Source organism: Cajanus cajan, chromosome 8 (genome assembly GCF_000230855.2).
Source record: "Cajanus cajan strain Asha chromosome 8, NIPB_CcT2T_4, whole genome shotgun sequence".
NCBI lineage: Eukaryota > Viridiplantae > Streptophyta > Magnoliopsida > Fabales > Fabaceae > Cajanus > Cajanus cajan.
In genome coordinates, this window is record NC_138524.1 from 19,436,315 (window position 1) to 19,457,079 (window position 20,765).

General features: G+C 35.1%; 1 non-coding gene across 1 annotated transcript; it reads left to right on the forward strand.

Moving 5' to 3' along the window:
* The first annotated feature begins 20,679 nt into the window (after window positions 1-20,679).
* Window positions 20,680-20,751, forward strand: TRNAQ-CUG (transfer RNA glutamine (anticodon CUG)). The gene has a single exon. It is a non-coding gene; the product is annotated as a tRNA-Gln (tRNA).
* Window positions 20,752-20,765: the final 14 nt, after the last annotated feature.

The following is a 20,765-nucleotide window of genomic DNA, read 5'->3' on the forward strand; positions in this document are numbered from 1 at the left end:
TAGTATTTCTAAGTGTAACGATATTTGTAACTATTAAATTAAAATAAAAAAATAGTTGCCTATAAAGTGACAAATCATAATTTAAAGCATTCACATTAAGTATTTGATCACATCTTAAAAATATTCTTATTTGTGGAAGGTAATGAATGGTATATCAGTATATGGGAGAAACTAAAAAAATATATGTTAAATTTATTTATTTATATTCATGAAATAATATAAAGATATAACCTTATTCATTCGGCCTCCTACTTGTCTATACTTTTTGACAAAATAAACTTGCTGGAACCCATTTATTCTTGAAGTGGTGATGGTTTACAAACGACAATAAAAATGGTCACTTTTTCTTGTTAGTTCCATTTTTTTCTCTCACTTCAGATGTGGATTTTGCTATGAAGAAAAATATCACATATATGAGGAGTATGAAAATATATAAATGCAACAAACAGTGTCACAATGTAACAAGTATGTGGTTTGGCATAAGGAAAAGGAGATCTTCCCCATATGATTGCATTAGCAATTTTGTGAAGATAACGTATCAGATTATTTAAATACTTCGTTTAGTTATAGAAATTAACATAGTGTTTGATTAGAGGAAAGTTGAGGGAAGGATAAAAAAAAAATGTTTGGTTCAATTTTTAGGATGGGAGAAGAGGAGATTAAAACCCCTCCTAACCTAATTTTATTGAGGGGATTTGGATGTGGAAGAATTTTAAAATATTTTTAATATAATATTCAAAATATTTTTATTTATGTTGTTAAATTAAATTATAAGTATACAAAAATAAATTAGTTTTTAAAATCCTTCTTCTCCTTTGTGAACTAAATAAGAAAAGACCTATCACCACTCTTCTAAATTAAATAAAATTTCCAACTCTTTTCCTCCTTTCTTCCTATCCCCTGTTTTTGAATCAAATGGACCTTAAGGGATATAAGAAGTGCATTCAAATAAAACAATGTGTTATTATGATAAGGTTAAAGTATTTTTTTTTACCCAGTTACATTTTTATCTTTCTAGTATTGTAATTGTATGATTTTGGCCTTTAAGATTTTAGTTGAACAATTTTAGTTATTTAGTTATCGTAATTGTATGATTTTGATTTCCTAAATTTTAATGAAGCAATTTTAGTCCATTGAATATCGTAAATATATGATTTTTGACCTATTTAAGTTACATATAATTAATTTTCATTTATGTGTTAAATGATATATTTATTATTATTAAAATTATTAATATATTTAACTTAAAATGATAAAAATGTGTATTATTGTGATACTAGAAAATAAAATCACAATTACAGTACTTTAGAAACTAAAATTACTCAATTAAAAATTGAGGGACTACAATTATACAATTGTAATATTTGAGAATTAAAATTATTCAATTAAATTTGATGACTAAAATTGCACAACTATTGCACTTGAGATACCAAAAAGCATTTGAGCCTTTTTAATATTAAAGTTAATGAATTGATTTTAATTTTTAATTAAAATCACATTTTTAACTAAAACTCTTTTATGTAAAAGTTAATATCATCCTTACTATCATCATCATAACTACTATTGTCATTATTTAACAAATAATAACAATTAAGCAGAAAGAAAATTCAATCTCCTTTTTCCTATATAAGTAATAACATGTTCTAGAAGTAACAAGATAATTTCAGCAAGATGCACAAAACAGAAAAAAATAGAAATCAACAAACACTAAATTTTAACGTGGAAAAATAGTTAATGTGAAGTAAAAATTCATGAGACCTAATCCAGTAAAACTCCACTAATAATAATCAATGGGTACATCATAAATTCTCTTGGAACCACCAAGGATCAGTAGAAATAACTCCTCATCAATAAGGTGAATAATAATACAAGAAAAACTCACAAATGGGTATCAAATCAAACAATAGAGGGAACCAAAATATACAGAAATTGATACCAAATACTTCTCCAAAATTTGTTGGTTGCTCCACTCTTCTTCACGAAATTCTTCTTCTCTTTGTGAAACAAAGAGACACAACACACAGACGCATGCATATTCTCTAATTTTTCCTTCTTTTGAAAGGTTGATCTCACATACCATGAGTTACTATACTTGATGCTAATATAATTAGCACATTGAGTTTTTTTTTTATTAAAGTCAATGTGAGCCTAAATAAATTGATATTCATATTCTTATTGCGATTATTCTCACGTGATAGTAACAATGACCATCATTATTGTCATTATTATTATTGTCACCATAACTAGTAACACTATTAGTAAGTAAAATTTTATGTTAATTTTACTCCTAAAAAAACCTTAAATTATTTAATAAGAACAACATACGATATAATCACAAAAAAAAGGAATACAAAAAATTCAACTATAGTATTATTAACATAACAATAATTATATATTGTATGTAGATTATGTGAATCAATTCATGTTATTGCAAATTATGTGTTACATTATTTCTACATTGAAACTTTGTCGCCCGATTTGAGTGCCAACAAAAGCTTTAGTGAAACACGAAGTTTGATTCGATGTTATTGTCCTAATTCATTCAAAACATTGGTAGACAAAGCTTCATCTATGGCGTAGGTGAAGCTGAATTGTCATAGTATTAAATTAAAGTTCTTAAAAGTAATAAAAATTGGTCTTCATTCACTCTTGTTGAAAAGTAACAAGATTCCTTGAACACGTACCTGTCTTTAAATACTAGTTTGAGTACTCCCAAAAGAAAAGGAGAGATGGGGAGCCAATAAGAAGAAAGTTGTGTTCCCGTTGTGTTTACAAAGAGGGCGAGTGCTAGAAACAATCCTAATTTGTACATATTCTATTGTGAGGTAAAGGGTGTAACTCATTCATGGGACAATATAATCTCATTATGGCAATGATTGCATGTTGCTAATAGAAAAGTTGATGACGAAGATATGTGTACCATTTTGACCATTGCTTGACTAAGTAGCCTAAGCAGTTAAACTCTTCTCGTTTTTAACTCTTCCCTTGACTATGCAACTTGAGAATTTAGGCTTCCCATGCTTTTGACACCCAAGCTTGGAAGGTTACGTACCATTTTAACCACCAACCAACTGAGAATTTAGACTCTTCACACTTTTGACACTCAAGCTTGAAAATGGTGTATGATAAGAATAAAATAAAATATATGATTGCAACTACCGTATCATACCATGATTTTAATTTCCATATTTATCTTAACATGACAACAATGTATATCAATTTGATATCTGTCAGTGGACAAAATTAGGATACCAGCCATATTAGTTGGCGTAATTCTAGCCTAGGATTTCTTCATGTTTCATGTATATATTAGCATATCATGATCAATATACGGCTGCAGTTTCGAATATATTTTGGCATGGTATCAGAGCATAACTTAGCTCTAATATCCAACAGCCCGAGAACGCAATTGGACTGCTGAAATGGCAGAGAAATGAGAGAAGATTGAAACCGAGGCGGTGAAGAAAATGCCATCGCCCTACGATTTGAGTGCTAGTGATAATCCCGAAAACATGATTACAAGTACAATTAAAAGGAGAAAACTATGAGGAATGGGCCAGGGCGGTGAAGATCTCTTTGCGGGCTCGAAGAAAATGGGGTTTCATAGATGGAACTCATGAGGAACCTGAAAAAGACACATCCGAGATGGAAGATTGGTGGATAATTCAATCGATGCTTGTGTCTTGGATACTAAACACCATAGAACCTAGTTTGCGTTCCACTGTTGCCTACATGGAAAACGCAAAAGACCTGTGGGATGACATCAAGGAACGATTCTCGATCGTGAATGGACCAAGAATCCAGTAGCTAAAGTCAGAATTGGTACAAACAACAAGGAATGACTATGGTTTCCTATTATGGGAAGTTAAAAATGATGTGGGACGAACTAGCAAATTACGAGCAAATTCCACAATGTAAATGTGGGGGATGCAAGTGTAATATTGCAACCAAACTTGAGAAACGGAGAGAAGAAGAAAATATTCATCAATTCTTGATGGGGTTGGATGACGAGAGCTATGGAACAACACGATCAAATGTTTTGGCAACAGATCCATTGTCCTCATTGAATTGGGTATATGCCACCATGGTGCAAGAAGAAAGGGTGAGAACGATCACCAAGTCTAAAGAAGAGCGAGGAACGATCGTGGGACTGGCTGTGCGAGCGGAGACTAAGAACAAGCTGCGTAATGAAGCAAAAGAAAAATCAATTGTGTGCGTGCATTGTGGAAGGACATGACATGACAAGGACAGTTGCTTCGAGGTCATTGGTTATCCAAATTGGTGGGGAGAGAGGCCACATAATGAAAATAAAAGTATTGGAAGAAATCAACCAAGGACAGGGTCCTTCCGAGGGAAAGGAGGAGCAACTCGTGTCAATGTGGCACATACTGGTGCAAGTAGCAATGACTCAAGGTCAGAAACCAGAAAATCGGAAGTAGCAGGACTGAGTAATGAGCAGTGGCAAATCTTGGCAGCCATGTTGAATTCTCACAAGGCAAATGAAACTGAAAAGATGACTAGTAAGAAAACATGTGACTTGTGGATTGTTGACAGTTACCTCTAACCATATGACAGGAACGCTAGAAAACTTGTGGGAGAGCCGAGCCTTAGACAGGTGCCCTGTGGGATTGCCAAATGGTGAATTGGTGCTGGCAAACAAAGAAGGATCAGTTTTCCTTGATGGAGGGCTGAAACTCGAAAATGTCCTATATGTCCTGAAGTTGAATTGCAATTTGATTTCAGTGTCACAATTGACAGATGAATTAAAGAAGGAGGAGGAGGACGACATGGAACCTTGCCACCTATGCATCTACGTGGCATCCACGTGGTCAAAAGTTAACTTCGTTTAAGAAATTCGGACGGAAGGTCCAACATTGCAGTGATTTAAATTATTGGGGACCAAATTGAAACAAAAAATTAAAGTGAGACTAAATTGAAACTTTAAAATATTATAAGGGACTAAATTAGTATTTTAGCCTTTTTCTAGAGATGTTGATTGATTGGATTGATTTGAATTTGAGTGAAAATTTAATTTGAATTAATTAAATTTAATTGGTTTGAATTTCTTAATTTTTTTCTTAATCTAAACTCGAACCAATAATTTTTTTTAAATTAAACTAAAATATATATATTTTTCAAAGTAAATAGATTTTTTTAACATTAACTAAACTGATATATTGTAAAAAATTAACTAAATTGACAGATTTGTAATATAGTTTCTCTTGATTTTTTTATAATTTATTTAAAGATTTCAAATGTACTACAGTATGTAAGAATGGAAATAGGCTAGACCACAGACTTTGAATATATAAGTTGAGTCTGTTCTACAAAATTAAAATTTAAGTCTGGCCTATTATCTATTCTAAGCTTTTTTATTGGCGTGAACTTTTTAAAGTCTGATTTGACTTATTAGCCTATTTAAATTATTAATATTAATTAGATTAATAAATTTAATTTTAAAAATAAAAAAAATATTTTAAAATATAGTTTACTCAATATTATTAAAATTAAAATTTTAAAAGAAATATATGAGAAAAATTGAATCATTTTTTGTTGAAGGGACAATTCATACATAGCCATATATGTTGATGTATACTCATGCATCGGTCGTAAGTTTATAAACTTCTAATGAAAAATAATAATTGTATAAGAAAAATATTTTAAACTTTAATAATTTATTTTTGTTTTATAAGATTATTTATTTATATTTTTAATAATATATATTACTTTTTTTATTATACTATATAAATAAATAGGCTGACCTATTAAGCCTAACATGCTTTTCTATAAACCTAAACCTGACCTTTTTATATAAATAAGTTTTTTTAAAAGTTCAAACTTGACCTTTTTATTAAACAGGTTAGGTCAGGTCAGACTTTAAAGAGATTAGACCATAAACCCCTATTTAAGACCTAACTTATTCCCATCCCTAATGTTGATACGAAAGCTATAGAAGTAGATAGTATAGAGAATCCGGGAACTTCAAGGAGTTCGAAGACCTCAAGAACCTAGGAAATTCTAATTGAAAGAAAGAACATTGAGCTTTATTGAATTGAGAGTGTAAGAGGAAAATTACAGAATGATTCATAACTGCTGTTCTCAACCACAAGCAAACTATTTATAGAGTTAGTTTCACAAATTCTATTATAACATTTTCAACCGGTTAACAAACTAATTTTCACCTAATATTGAAAGTCAACTAACTCTAAAATAGTTAACACATAACAATTTCCCTCCCTTGAAAGAATTCTTATCCTCAAGAATTGAAAAATTGAGGAAATTTTCTAAGTAAATCATAATAGAATTCCTAAGTAGCATCCTCAACAGATTGATTCTTCCATTTTACTAAAACTTTTGTCACTGCTTGTCCCCTTTTCTTGACAAAAGTTCTATCCAAAATTGCCTCAGGTTCCCTTGCGTTGGTTGCATAAGTAATATGGCTTGGTAGCACTATTGAAATGACAACATCCCTAATATGATTCTTCAACTGAGATACATGAAATACGTTATGAATCTGTGATGCGTTTGGCAGCTATAGTTTGTAAGCTACTGGTCCCACCTTTTCAAGTACTATAAATGGACCAAAGAATTTAGGAGCTAGCTTCTCATTTGTCCTTGTTGACAGATGTCTGTCTATAAGAATGTAGCTTCAAATAGACTAAATCTCCCACCTAGAATTAATTGTCTATGAATCCTGTGACACCCTCTACCCCATTATTAATATACAACAAATACAACAATAAAATATTTCTTTTCTTCTTTTTGGGTAAATAAAATCTTTCATAGTTGATAAATATTTCAAATATAACAAGGTAGAAGATTCACATTCGTAACTCATAAATCATAACTCCAGTGTAGAAATTATAAAAGAAAAGAAGATAAGATTTTCAATACAATTTAGTGTAAAACAAGAAATCATATATATACAAATAATAATAAAGGAAATATAAATTAACTCCAGTAAAGGTGGCAGTGCCTCCTAGTTAGGAATCAATTTATATTTTCCAAATCATGTAATAAAATATAACAAGGATATTCATTCTGGTCTTTTATCAAGAACGTTCAAATTACAATTCTTAACATACATTTTCCTTGAATTATAAACTTTATTTACGTTATCTCTTCGTTAGAAATTACAAAGAAGAGAAACTAAAGTTATTAAAACAATAACATATTAAACTAAAAATAACTATGCCCCGATGTCACATCCTATCAGAGCATGCCCAATTGAAGCCTTTAAGCCTCATCACCAACATCCTCATGATGCTGATCATCTGCAACACAATTTAAAAACATATACAAAAACAACAAGGGAGTGAGAAACATCTCACTCAGTTTCAGGTGCAGAAATAACTGCTAGATAGCACACACACACACAACATATATAAGTCACATGTAAACAATACATAAATAGTCAATATCACATATATATACTCATTTATCATGCTTATGATGTCATGGACTCAACTCATAAATGCATGCATGTGGCGCCATACGGAAGATTCACAATTCATCGTTGGTGACCCTAAGGTACACCTGGTTACATCACTGGTGACCCTAAGGTACACCTTGTTAGCATGTTACATCGTGGGTGACCCTAAGGTACACCTTGTTAGTCGTGGGTGACCCTAAGGTACACCTTGTTAGTCGTGGGTGACCCTAAGGTACACCTTGTTAGTCGTGGGTGACCATAAGGTACACCTTGTTAGTCGTGGGTATGCGGCCTCAGCGGCACACCTGGAGTAATATATGCATATGATGCATGTCATACATTCATAATCTCATGGACTCAACATTTAACTTATTACATAATTTCATTTAGTACATCATATCATTATTTGTCATAATATCATAATCATAGTTTGTCTCAATAGTCCATTCTTAGGTCTCATGTCATTTGTCCATATTTCACATGGTCATGTCATCAATACTCCTCATAAGGTCCGCATAGGTATTCACAGAGAGCATTCTTTTTCATATTAAAACTCATTTATTATTAACATTAATTCCATATTCATTTATTACTTCAACAAAGAACAAAGTAGAATAAATAGAAAATCGGACAGAACAACGACACCTTCAACAAAAACAAAGTAAAGTAAATAGAAAATCAAACAGAACAACGACACCTTCCACAAAAAATAGAGTAAATAGAAAATTAAACAGAACAACGGCAAGGGATTGAGATTACATAATTATTTATTATTTCCAACAAGGAATAAAGTAGAGTAACACAAAATAAGACAGCACAACGGCAAGGGATTGGGGGCCAATCCGACAAATAAACTATCCAACAATTATCCCCACACCCCTGAGCGAGGTTCTCACTCCCCCCTTACCTGGATAGGCGGAGTTGGAACTTGGGCAGGACCTCCTCCTCTGGATCCCCTCTTTCTTTTCCTTTTCTCTCTCTTTCTCTCTCTCTCTCTTCTCTTTCTCTCTCTAGGATTTCACTTCTTCTCTGTATATAAAATTTTCACCCCCCTGCCCTATTTATAGGCAAACTGGTGTACCCGGAACGGCCCGTATTGAATTCGGAACGGCCCGTTCCGGATCCTTCGAATTTGTGCAAATTTCTCAACTGGAACGGCCCGTTCCAAAAATCGGAACGGCCCGTTCCCAAAAAGCAGAACGGCCCGTTCTAAAACCAGAACGACCCGTTCTTAATCTCAGCAGAACGGCTCGTTCTCCATCCGGAACGGCCCGTTCTCCATACCAGAACGGCCCGTTCCAGGCCCGCTCTGGGACTACAAAAACCTCACATTTTCAACATTTGGAACGGCCCGTTCCACTTTTGGAACGGCCCGTTCCGAAACCCAAAATATCCCTATAACTTTATTAAAATTACGAAAATGCCATTAACAAAAATAATAATAATAATAAAAATTTGGGTGTTACAATTCTCCCCTCCTTTTAGAAATTTCGTCCCCGAAATTTACCTGAAAACAGAAATGGATGAGCTTCTCGCATCTTGCTTTCTAATTCCCATGTAGCACTTTCTTCAATATTTCCTCCCCAAACGACCTTAACCAAAGGGATTTCCTTTCCTCTTAGTTGTTTCACTCTCGTGTCATCAATCCTTAGAGGAACCGTTTCATAAGTAAGATTATCCTTCAACTGAATGTTGTCAGACTCAATGATATGGGAAGGATCATGGACATACTTTCTGAGTTGGGAAACATGAAAGACACTATGGAGATTTGAAAGAGATGGAGGCAAAGCAATTTGATAGGCCACTTCACCGATTCTTTTAAGAATTTGATAAGGACCAATGAAACGTGGAGTAAGCTTACGGGATTTCAGTGCTCTGCCTACTCCTGTCCAAGGAGTGACTTTAAGGAATACATGATCACCTTCTTTAAACTTAAGGTCTTTTCTCCTCTTGTCATTATAACTCTTTTGCCTACTCTGAGTTGCTCTCATCTTCTCTTGGATCATCTTAACCTGTTCAGTAGTTTGTTGAACTATCTCAGGTCCTAACATGACATTCTCTCCAGGTTCTACCCAACATAAAGGTGTTCTACATCTCCTACCATACAGAGCCTCATATGGTGCCATCCCAATACTAGAATGGTAGCTATTATTGTAGGTAAATTCTATCAAAGGTAGGAAACTATCCCAACTACCCCCACGTTCTAAGATGCAAGCCCTCAACAAGTCTTCCAAAGATTGTATGGTTCTCTCAGTTTGGCCATCTGTTTGGGGATGGTAAGCTGAACTCAATCTAAGCTTAGTGCCTAAAGCCTTATGCAAACTCTCCCAAAATCTAGAGGTGAACCTAGGATCTCTATCAGACACAATACTAGTAGGAACTCCATGCAACCTCACGATCTCACTGATGTACAACTTGGTTAACCTCTCCAAAGAGTACCTAATATTAATGGGAATAAAATGGGCAGACTTAGTCAATCTATCCACAATGACCCATATAGCATCCAAGTTCTTCACAGTCTTAGGTAACCCAACTACAAAATCCATAGAGATGCTATCCCACTTCCACACAGGCACATCTAGAGGTTGCATCAAACCTGAAGGTTTTTGGTGTTCTACCTTAGCTTTCTGACATACTAAGCAAGCATACACAAATTCCTCCACTTCCCTCTTCATCTTAGGCCACCAAAACATCTTCTTAAGGTCTTGGTACATCTTAGTGGCTCCTGGATGGATACTAAGGATACTCTTATGACCTTCTTCCAGAATTGCTCTCTTAAGTTCTGGCACACTAGGAATGCACAACCTATCCTTAAATCTTAAAACTCCATCCACTCCAATTCTAAACTCACTTTTCACACCTTGATTCAACTTCTCTACCCGACTCAATAAGAAAGGATCCATCTTCTGACCTTCTCTAATCTCATCTATTAAGCTATTAGTCACTCTCAAAGCTCCCAACTTAATACTCTTAGAGGTCAACTCACACCCTAAGCTCATATCCCTAAACTCCTCAATCATTTGCATTTCCCTAATCATCAAGGAAGACATTCTCAAAGATTTTCTACTCAAAGCATCAGCTACAACATTAGCCTTGCCAGGGTGATAATTCAATTGAAAGTCATAATCCTTAAGAAACTCTAACCATCTCCTCTGCCTCATATTCAATTCCTTTTGGTCAAACAAGTACTTAAGGCTTTTATGGTCACTAAAAACCTCAAATCTAGACCCAAACAAGTAATGTCTCCACAACTTGAGCACAAAAACTATTGCAGCTAACTCAAGGTCATGGGTAGGATAGTTTTGCTCATGAATTTTAAGTTGTCTTGAAGCATAGGCTACTACCTTACCCTCCTGCATAAGTACTCCTCCTAAACCCAATTTAGAAGCATCACAAAATACCTCAAAAGTCTTACTAGGATCAGGTAATACTAACACAGGAGCACTAGTTAATCTCCTCTTAAGTTCTTGAAAACTCTCCTGACACCTAGAATCCCACACAAAAGGTTGGTCTTTCTTCGTCAGCTTAGTCAAAGGAAGAGCTAGCCTAGAGAAATTCTCTATGAACCTTCTGTAATAACCAGCTAGTCTTAGGAAACTCCTAATCTCAAATACTGATTTAGGTGTTCTCCACTCTAACACAGCTTCTACCTTAGCAGGATCTACAGCTATTCCACCCTTGGATATCACATGTCCTAGAAAGTTCACACTATCCAACCAAAATTCACATTTTGACAATTTAGCATACAACTGTTTCTCCTTAAGGGTTTGAAGAACAATCCTAAGGTGCTCAACATGCTCTTCCCTAGTCTTGGAATGCACTAGGATATCATCTATGAAGACCACTACAAATCTATCCAAGTAAGGGTGAAAGATCCTATTCATGTAGTCCATAAAAACACCAGGTGCATTAGTCACACCAAAAGGCATAACTAAATACTCATAGTGCCCATAGCGGGTTCTAAAGGCAGTCTTAGGAACATCCTCAGTTCTCACTCTAATCTGATGGTATCCTGACCTTAAATCTATCTTACTGAACACACAAGCTCCAACTAGTTGATCCATAAGGTCATCTATCCTAGGCAAAGGATACTTATTCTTAATGGTCACTTTATTCAGTTGCCTATAGTCTACGCACAACCTCATGCTCCCATCTTTCTTCTTAACCAATAAAACAGGCGCTCCCCAAGGCGAGACACTAGGCCTAATGAATTGTTTTCCTTGTAATTCCTCTATTTGTTTCTTAAGCTCAACTAACTCTGTTGGGGACATCCTATAGGGTGCTATAGATATAGGTGGGGTACCTGGTACTAAGTCTATGCTAAACTCAATCTCTCTCTCAGGTGGTAAACTAGACACATCCTTAGGAAATACTTCTGGAAATTCTCTCACTAAGGGAATCTCATCTAGCTTACTATCAGTCTCAAGTGTTAAAGAAGCTAAGATCATGTACACTCTTTCATTGTCTTTTAAACAAGTTTTAATGTCAGCAGCACTAAGAAATTCCGTACTCTTACATTCACCAAAGGAAATAGATTTCTCAAAGCAGTTTAAAAGGACATGGTGAGAAGATAACCAATCCATGCCAAGAATTACATCTAATTGACTAAGAGGCAAACAAATTAAGTCAACTAGAAACTGCTTATCAGAAACTGTCAAAGGACATTTCAAACACACTAGGGATGTAGTCACAGGACCATTAGTAGGGGTTTCAACAACTAGATCAAAATCTAACAAAGACACATGCAAATTCAATTTTTGGACACAAGAGACAGAAATAAAGGAATGAGTTGCACCAGAATCAAATAGTACAACAAAAGGAGTCTCAGCTATGAAACAAGTACCTTGTATCAAATTTTCTGACCGAGAAGCTTCAGCACCGCTAAGAGCAAATACTCTCCCTACAGTCTTTGGACGCTCAGTTTGCGAACCCGATCCAATAACACGTGTTCTTCGTGGTTCAGGACATTGGGTGCTGATGTGACCCTTGCCACTGCAATTGAAGCAGGTAATCTCCTTGTCAAGACACTCAGACTGATTATGACCAACACGTCCACACTTCCCACATCTTCCTGAAGGAGTGGACACCGACCCTCCAACACTTCCAGTAGCACTAACAGTGGATCCTCTAGTAAACAACTTACTTTTATTAGCAGCAGCTTTACTCCCTTGAAATCTATTAGAAGCGAAGTAAGGCTTACTCCTTCCCGAAGTACTAGAACTCACAGCACGGATAGGACCTCCAACTCCTTTATAAAAAGCAGCACGAGCACGGTTGTCATGATCATAAATGCTGCACTTATTGACCAGAGTGGGAAAGTGATATATCTCCTGATAGTTAATTGCAGTTTTCACTTCAGGACGCAGACCATTTACAAATTTTATACATTTAACTCTTTCACCACCCTCACCATGGTAGTGTGTGCAATAACGAACCAAAGCATCAAATTTGGCAGCATACACAGCCACTGTGTCGTTCCCTTGATTCAGCTCAAGGAATTCCATTTCTTTCCGACTTCTCACATCATCCGGGAAATACTTCTCAAGAAAGACCTTCTTGAAGTTGTCCCAATTCAAGTGCACCCCTCCATCAATCATCCTCCGAAGTGCTCCTTCCCACCAAAAGTGAGCATCAGCAGTCAACATGAATGTGGCCAACTTCACCTTCTGAGCGATGGGACAATCCATAACATTGAAAATTTTCTCTATTTCTGTTAGCCAATTCATAGCAGCATCTGGGTCATATCCTCCTTTAAAGGTAGGTGGGTGATTTCGTTGAAATTGCTCCAACCAGTTAGGAGTAACTTCAGTCCTATTGTTATTATTCATAGCTTGTGCTAATGCTTGAAGAGCATCGGCAATCGCACGATCATTTCTACCAGCCATAGTCTAAGAAAATAATACAATCAATAAACATAATCAATCATCATACTAGCATAACAAGTTTAACAATCAGTTTAGTCCATCATTCATGTACCAAATAAACATAATAAATCAAGTAAGCATAGTAAACTCATAACTCACGGTCGATTAGATCGACCTGCTCTGATACCACTAAATGTGACACCCTCTACCCCATTATTAATATACAACAAATACAACAATAAAATATTTCTTTTCTTCTTTTTGGGTAAATAAAATCTTTCATAGTTGATAAATATTTCAAATATAACAAGGTAGAAGATTCACATTCGTAACTCATAAATCATAACTCCAGTGTAGAAATTATAAAAGAAAAGAAGATAAGATTTTCAATACAATTTAGTGTAAAACAAGAAATCATATATATACAAATAATAATAAAGGAAATATAAATTAACTCCAGTAAAGGTGGCAGTGCCTCCTAGTTAGGAATCAATTTATATTTTCCAAATCATGTAATAAAATATAACAAGGATATTCATTCTGGTCTTTTATCAAGAACGTTCAAATTACAATTCTTAACATACATTTTCCTTGAATTATAAACTTTATTTACGTTATCTCTTCGTTAGAAATTACAAAGAAGAGAAACTAAAGTTATTAAAACAATAACATATTAAACTAAAAATAACTATGCCCCGATGTCACATCCTATCAGAGCATGCCCAATTGAAGCCTTTAAGCCTCATCACCAACATCCTCATGATGCTGATCATCTGCAACACAATTTAAAAACATATACAAAAACAACAAGGGAGTGAGAAACATCTCACTCAGTTTCAGGTGCAGAAATAACTGCTAGATAGCACACACACACACAACATATATAAGTCACATGTAAACAATACATAAATAGTCAATATCACATATATATACTCATTTATCATGCTTATGATGTCATGGACTCAACTCATAAATGCATGCATGTGGCGCCATACGGAAGATTCACAATTCATCGTTGGTGACCCTAAGGTACACCTGGTTACATCACTGGTGACCCTAAGGTACACCTTGTTAGCATGTTACATCGTGGGTGACCCTAAGGTACACCTTGTTAGTCGTGGGTGACCCTAAGGTACACCTTGTTAGTCGTGGGTGACCCTAAGGTACACCTTGTTAGTCGTGGGTGACCATAAGGTACACCTTGTTAGTCGTGGGTATGCGGCCTCAGCGGCACACCTGGAGTAATATATGCATATGATGCATGTCATACATTCATAATCTCATGGACTCAACATTTAACTTATTACATAATTTCATTTAGTACATCATATCATTATTTGTCATAATATCATAATCATAGTTTGTCTCAATAGTCCATTCTTAGGTCTCATGTCATTTGTCCATATTTCACATGGTCATGTCATCAATACTCCTCATAAGGTCCGCATAGGTATTCACAGAGAGCATTCTTTTTCATATTAAAACTCATTTATTATTAACATTAATTCCATATTCATTTATTACTTCAACAAAGAACAAAGTAGAATAAATAGAAAATCGGACAGAACAACGACACCTTCAACAAAAACAAAGTAAAGTAAATAGAAAATCAAACAGAACAACGACACCTTCCACAAAAAATAGAGTAAATAGAAAATTAAACAGAACAACGGCAAGGGATTGAGATTACATAATTATTTATTATTTCCAACAAGGAATAAAGTAGAGTAACACAAAATAAGACAGCACAACGGCAAGGGATTGGGGGCCAATCCGACAAATAAACTATCCAACAATTATCCCCACACCCCTGAGCGAGGTTCTCACTCCCCCCTTACCTGGATAGGCGGAGTTGGAACTTGGGCAGGACCTCCTCCTCTGGATCCCCTCTTTCTTTTCCTTTTCTCTCTCTTTCTCTCTCTCTCTCTTCTCTTTCTCTCTCTAGGATTTCACTTCTTCTCTGTATATAAAATTTTCACCCCCCTGCCCTATTTATAGGCAAACTGGTGTACCCGGAACGGCCCGTATTGAATTCGGAACGGCCCGTTCCGGATCCTTCGAATTTGTGCAAATTTCTCAACTGGAACGGCCCGTTCCAAAAATCGGAACGGCCCGTTCCCAAAAAGCAGAACGGCCCGTTCTAAAACCAGAACGGCCCGTTCTTAATCTCAGCAGAACGGCTCGTTCTCCATCCGGAACGGCCCGTTCTCCATACCAGAACGGCCCGTTCCAGGCCCGTTCTGGGACTACAAAAACCTCACATTTTCAACATTTGGAACGGCCCGTTCCACTTTTGGAACGGCCCGTTCCGAAACCCAAAATATCCCTATAACTTTATTAAAATTACGAAAATGCCATTAACAAAAATAATAATAATAATAAAAATTTGGGTGTTACAAATCCCATGTTTATTGGCCATCTGTTGCATTCTATTTTGAGCTCTTTTCAAAAAAATTTTTAAAACCTTCAATATTTCCTCCCTCTTAGTAAGACTTCTATTCAACAGTTCCACATTAGATTCTCCTGGCAAATAGGGTAATGAAGCTGAAGGTGGTTGGCCACAAACAATTTCGTAGGGTGTAGCATTGATTGTTGTATGAAAAGTGGTGTTATACCACCATTCAACTAATGGTATCCACTTAGGCCATAGTTTTGGAGTATCTGAACACATACACCTCAGATAAGTTTCCAAACATCTGTTGACAACTTCTGTTTGTCCATCTGTTTGTGGATGGTAAGCACTTGAAAGCTTTAATTGAATCCCTTGACAAGCCATTAACTCTTGCCAAAATTTACTGAGAAAGATAGGATCCCTATCACTGACAATTGACTTGGGAATCCCATGTAATATGAAAACTGTATCCATGAAAGCTTGAGCTACAATGCAAACAGTATATGGATGAGTAAGGGTCATCAAGTGTGCAACTTTACTCAACTGATCGACCACCACAAAAAATGCATTGTTTTCCCTGAGATATAGGTAAACCTTCAATAAAATCCATAAAAATATGTTGCCATACATGTCCATGGATTGGTAATGGCTGTAATAACCCTGGATAAGTAGTGGTTTCATATTTATTTTGTTGACAAATGTTACATTTTTTCACAAATTCATGTACATCTTTTGTCATTCCCTTATGATGTTTATGGTTGTTGGCATCAACTTGTAATTGAGAAATCAATTTTGGCACATCAGGATTTGATTGACAAGATTGTAAAATTCTAGCTTACAAATTAGATTGTAAGCTTGTGACAATTAATGCTTGGCAATCAATATATTCCATTCTCGATAATGCGTCAACAACTACATTCTTCTTTCCTTCTCTGAATTCTATAGGGAAATCAAACTCCACGAATTTAACTAGCCATTTTTGCTGGAATGTTGTGGATAATCTTTGATCTAATATATATTTGAGGCTTCTATGATCATTTTTTTTATCACAAAATGTCTATTGAGCAAGTAATGCCTCCATTTTTGTACAACAAATACCACTGCCATCAATTCTTTCTCATAGGTCGATAAAGATTGCTGGTGTTTATTTAGGATCCTGCTGATAAAGGCTAAAGAATGATGATCTTGGATTAACACAACACCAATGCCATACCTTGAAGCACCCACCTCAACTATGAATGTTTTGTTGAAATCTAGAAGAGCTAAAACAAGTGCAGTCATTAATCCTGTCTTTAACTGTTGAAAAGACTCTTTTGCCTTGTCAGTCCAAACAAAATTATCCTTCTTTAGCATGTCAGTGAAGGGTCTTGTTATAGTCCCATACCATCTCACAAATCTTCTATGGTACCCGGTAAAACCAAGAAAACCTCTCATAACACAACACTTTCTGAGTATTCCACCTTTTCCGCCTCGAAATAACATTTTGATTTCTTGGACAACAATTTATTCTCCCTCATAACACAACACTTTCTCTAAATGCTATAAATGGTCAACTTCATTGGTGTTATAAACCAAGATATCATAAAAAAAAAGGAATTTTCTAAGAAACTTATTGAAAACAACATTCATTAGACTTTGGAAGGTTACCGGTGCATTTGTAAGTCCAAATGGCATAACTACATACTCATAATGGCCACTATGAGTCTTGAATACAGTTTTATGAACATTTGTTGGATCCATTCTAACTTGATGATAGTCTGACCTTAGATCAATTTTAGAGAAGAAAATACCACCATTTAATTCATCTATGATATCCTCTACCAAGGGAATAGGAAATCTGTCCTTCACCGTTCCTTTATTCAACTCCCTATAATCCACACAAAGCCGCCATGACCCATCTTTTTTTTTTTTTTTCCAACAAGCGCAACAGGACTTGCATAAGGGCCGCAACTACTCTAAAACCAGAATTTAGCATGTCCTGTACCAGTTTGCCAATAATGTCTTTTTGATTGCCAACATATCTATAAGGTCTCTTATTGACTGGATTTACACCCTGTAGCAATGGAATTTTGTGATTAAACCCTTCTCTCTTAGAAGGTAACTAAGTAGGCTCCTCGAACGCATCCTCAAACTTAGCTAATAAGGCAGGAATTGTTGTAGAAGTGGCTGTCTGTTGAGCGTGAGTAGTTAAACTCTACAGAAAAGGTCTTTCATCTTGATAAACTTGTATCATAGAAAGATGTACTCCATTCATGAGAGTCTTCTCCATCTGTTGGTTCTTAATAATTTTTATGCCATGTTGAGAATATCCCTTTAACACATGTCGCTTACCATCTACCACAAGTTCCATCTTCAATTTGTCAAAGTTCCAAACAATGTCTCTTAATGTCACCAACCATTCAATTCCAAGCACCATATCAAAAAAATCCAAAGGAATTAACATCATATTAGCCTGAAATTTATTATGTTGTAGAAACCAACTAAATTCCTTCACAATTGCTTCAATCTTCATTTTATGACCATTCATAGCCTGAATCCTACACTTTAATTTCTTAGCTATATCAACATCTAAGAAATTATGTGTACTACCACTATCAATCAAATGTGTTAGGGTTTCTTTTTGTAGCTTCCTGTAACTCTCATAGTTTTGTAACCTTGCACCCCAGTCAAAGCATTTATAGAAATATGTCGACCCTCAATCAGTCTCTTTCACCATTGTCTCAAATTGTAATGTCTCATCGTCCTCCTCTTTCTCAATCTCCACCATGTGTAGATGAAGTTTCTTATGTGTCAAGCTATGTTCATACGTAAAAGGTTCATCACAGAAATAACAAAGCCCCTTTTCCCTCCTCTCATTCATATATGCAAGTGTTAGATTTCTCCTCAACTTCCCTTTGGACGAATCCACCTTATTCTCTGAAAAAGTGACATGTTTTGTAGCAATTAAAGGTTTGGTAGAGCTCTTAGATATTAGATAGAAATGATTTCATTGAATTTCCTCCTTGGTTGGCAGATTCATATAGCTTTGCCAAGGTAAAAGCATTCATCACCGTAGTTGGTTGAAACATCCGCACTAACATTTGGATATCATGTCTTAACCCTCCCAAGAAACAACTAAGTACATATTCTTCAAATAATTCCAACTAATTAATGATGACATCAAATTCTTCATGATAAGCAATAATAGTAGAACATGGTTTCAAATTCATCAATTCCACCATAGGATCCTCACGCAAATTCCCAAATCTAATTCTTAAGAGCTTCACGTATTCAATCCAATTTGGCCAATTATCATTTTTTCGGGACTTTGCAAAGGCATGATGCCATTGCATTGCCTTTCCTTCAAAATGCACTACAGCTAACCGCATCTTGAATTCTTCAAGAGTTAGGTCAATTGCAAAATACATTTTATATTGATAAATCCATTGATTTACATCTTCACCATTGAATTTAGGAAACTTTTTTGTGAATTGAAGAATCAAAATTCAATGGGAAAAACATGAAGCAGGTAATAGACAATGATCTACCTCATCTACGGAATGGATCAGTGGCAAACCTTCGTCTTCCTTCTATGTCAAGCAATTTTCTTCTCTATTCTCTCACTACTTCAACCACATCTCTTGCATTATCAACAATCAATGTAAAAACGCTACATCATAAAAAATAAAAATAATAAATACAATGATTAAAAAAAAAAAAGAAAATAAGAAACAAAAACTAATGGACCTTATCTCTTGTTCCACCTTCTATTTTGATCTAATGGCCCACTGTTCTCTTTGGTTCTTACAAATCTTTGATGGCTTACTATTCTCTTTAGTTCTTAACTCTTTTTTTTTTTAACATATTTAAGGAACGTCAACAACTTTTTACTCTACTAATAAAACTTCTTGAGAACTTAACACAAGTATCACATATTATCTTACATTTTTATACTTTTTATTTATACATAAGTCTCATTCTATTTATTCACATCCAGGTAGTTCTCATTTTCAAACTTTCCATCATGCGCCTCTTCATTACCTGAAATTGTCATTTTAAATTAATAAAATAGGTAACACAAAAAAACACATGCAGAACATTTCCACTGTTCTGAAAGAAATTGACTTAAATGTCTCTGAACTAAACTTAAATGTCTCTGAACTAAAGTTGCATTTATATCTTCTAGACAGTCATGACCCCGCCCCGATACCGCTGAGGGTAAAATTTGGATACCCATCCCCGCTCCTAGCGGGGTTCGGGTTTTCCTGCTCTATCCTCGTTCCCTGTTTTTATTTTTTCTTTTAAATAAATGAATAATTTTTTAAAAAAAATTAAAGAAAAGTAAAATAATATAAATTTTTACATATAAATATTTCTAATTTTGGTTTATATATATATATATATATAAATAATTTTTTTAATTATATTATTAAGCGAGACGGGGACAGAGGCGGGTACGGGGGCGGGGCGGGTATTAACATCTCCGTTTCTGCCCCCGTCTCCGCCTCCGATTTTATCAATCGAGAAAAACTCGAACCTAATAAACAAGAGTTTTCCCCGTTCAAATCAGGATGGATTCAAACGGGTACCCACAAAGGCAGGTTAGATTGCCATGCCTACTTCTTCGGTTCTTCCCAGAATAGCTTGTACCTTTTGAGTAACAAATGAAACATTTAAAAAGAGGTAAAACACTCACCTACTCCCACCTGCTGCTAACCCGTATTTAACATCCAAGATTTGTCTTCAAGATTTTGGTGTATAATGAGAGGTTTTAAATTGTATGTGATTTTGTTATAATCTTGATATAGTAAAAACAAAAACTATAAAAAGAAATGCAGACACAATTGTGTTCGTGATGCTGTCATGATAGATAAAAAAATATATATTTTATTAGAGAAGCAATGAGCAGAAACTTTAAAACCGAAGCTATAAATCAAATAATGTTTGGGGGCAAAAGTTGGAAGAATTTCAAATATGTAATATATATATTTACTAATGGGATTAAACAAACAGGTCCCATGGTCTAGTGGTCAGGACATTGGACTCTGAATCCAGTAACCCGAGTTCAAATCTCGGTGGGACCTAAATTCTATTATAT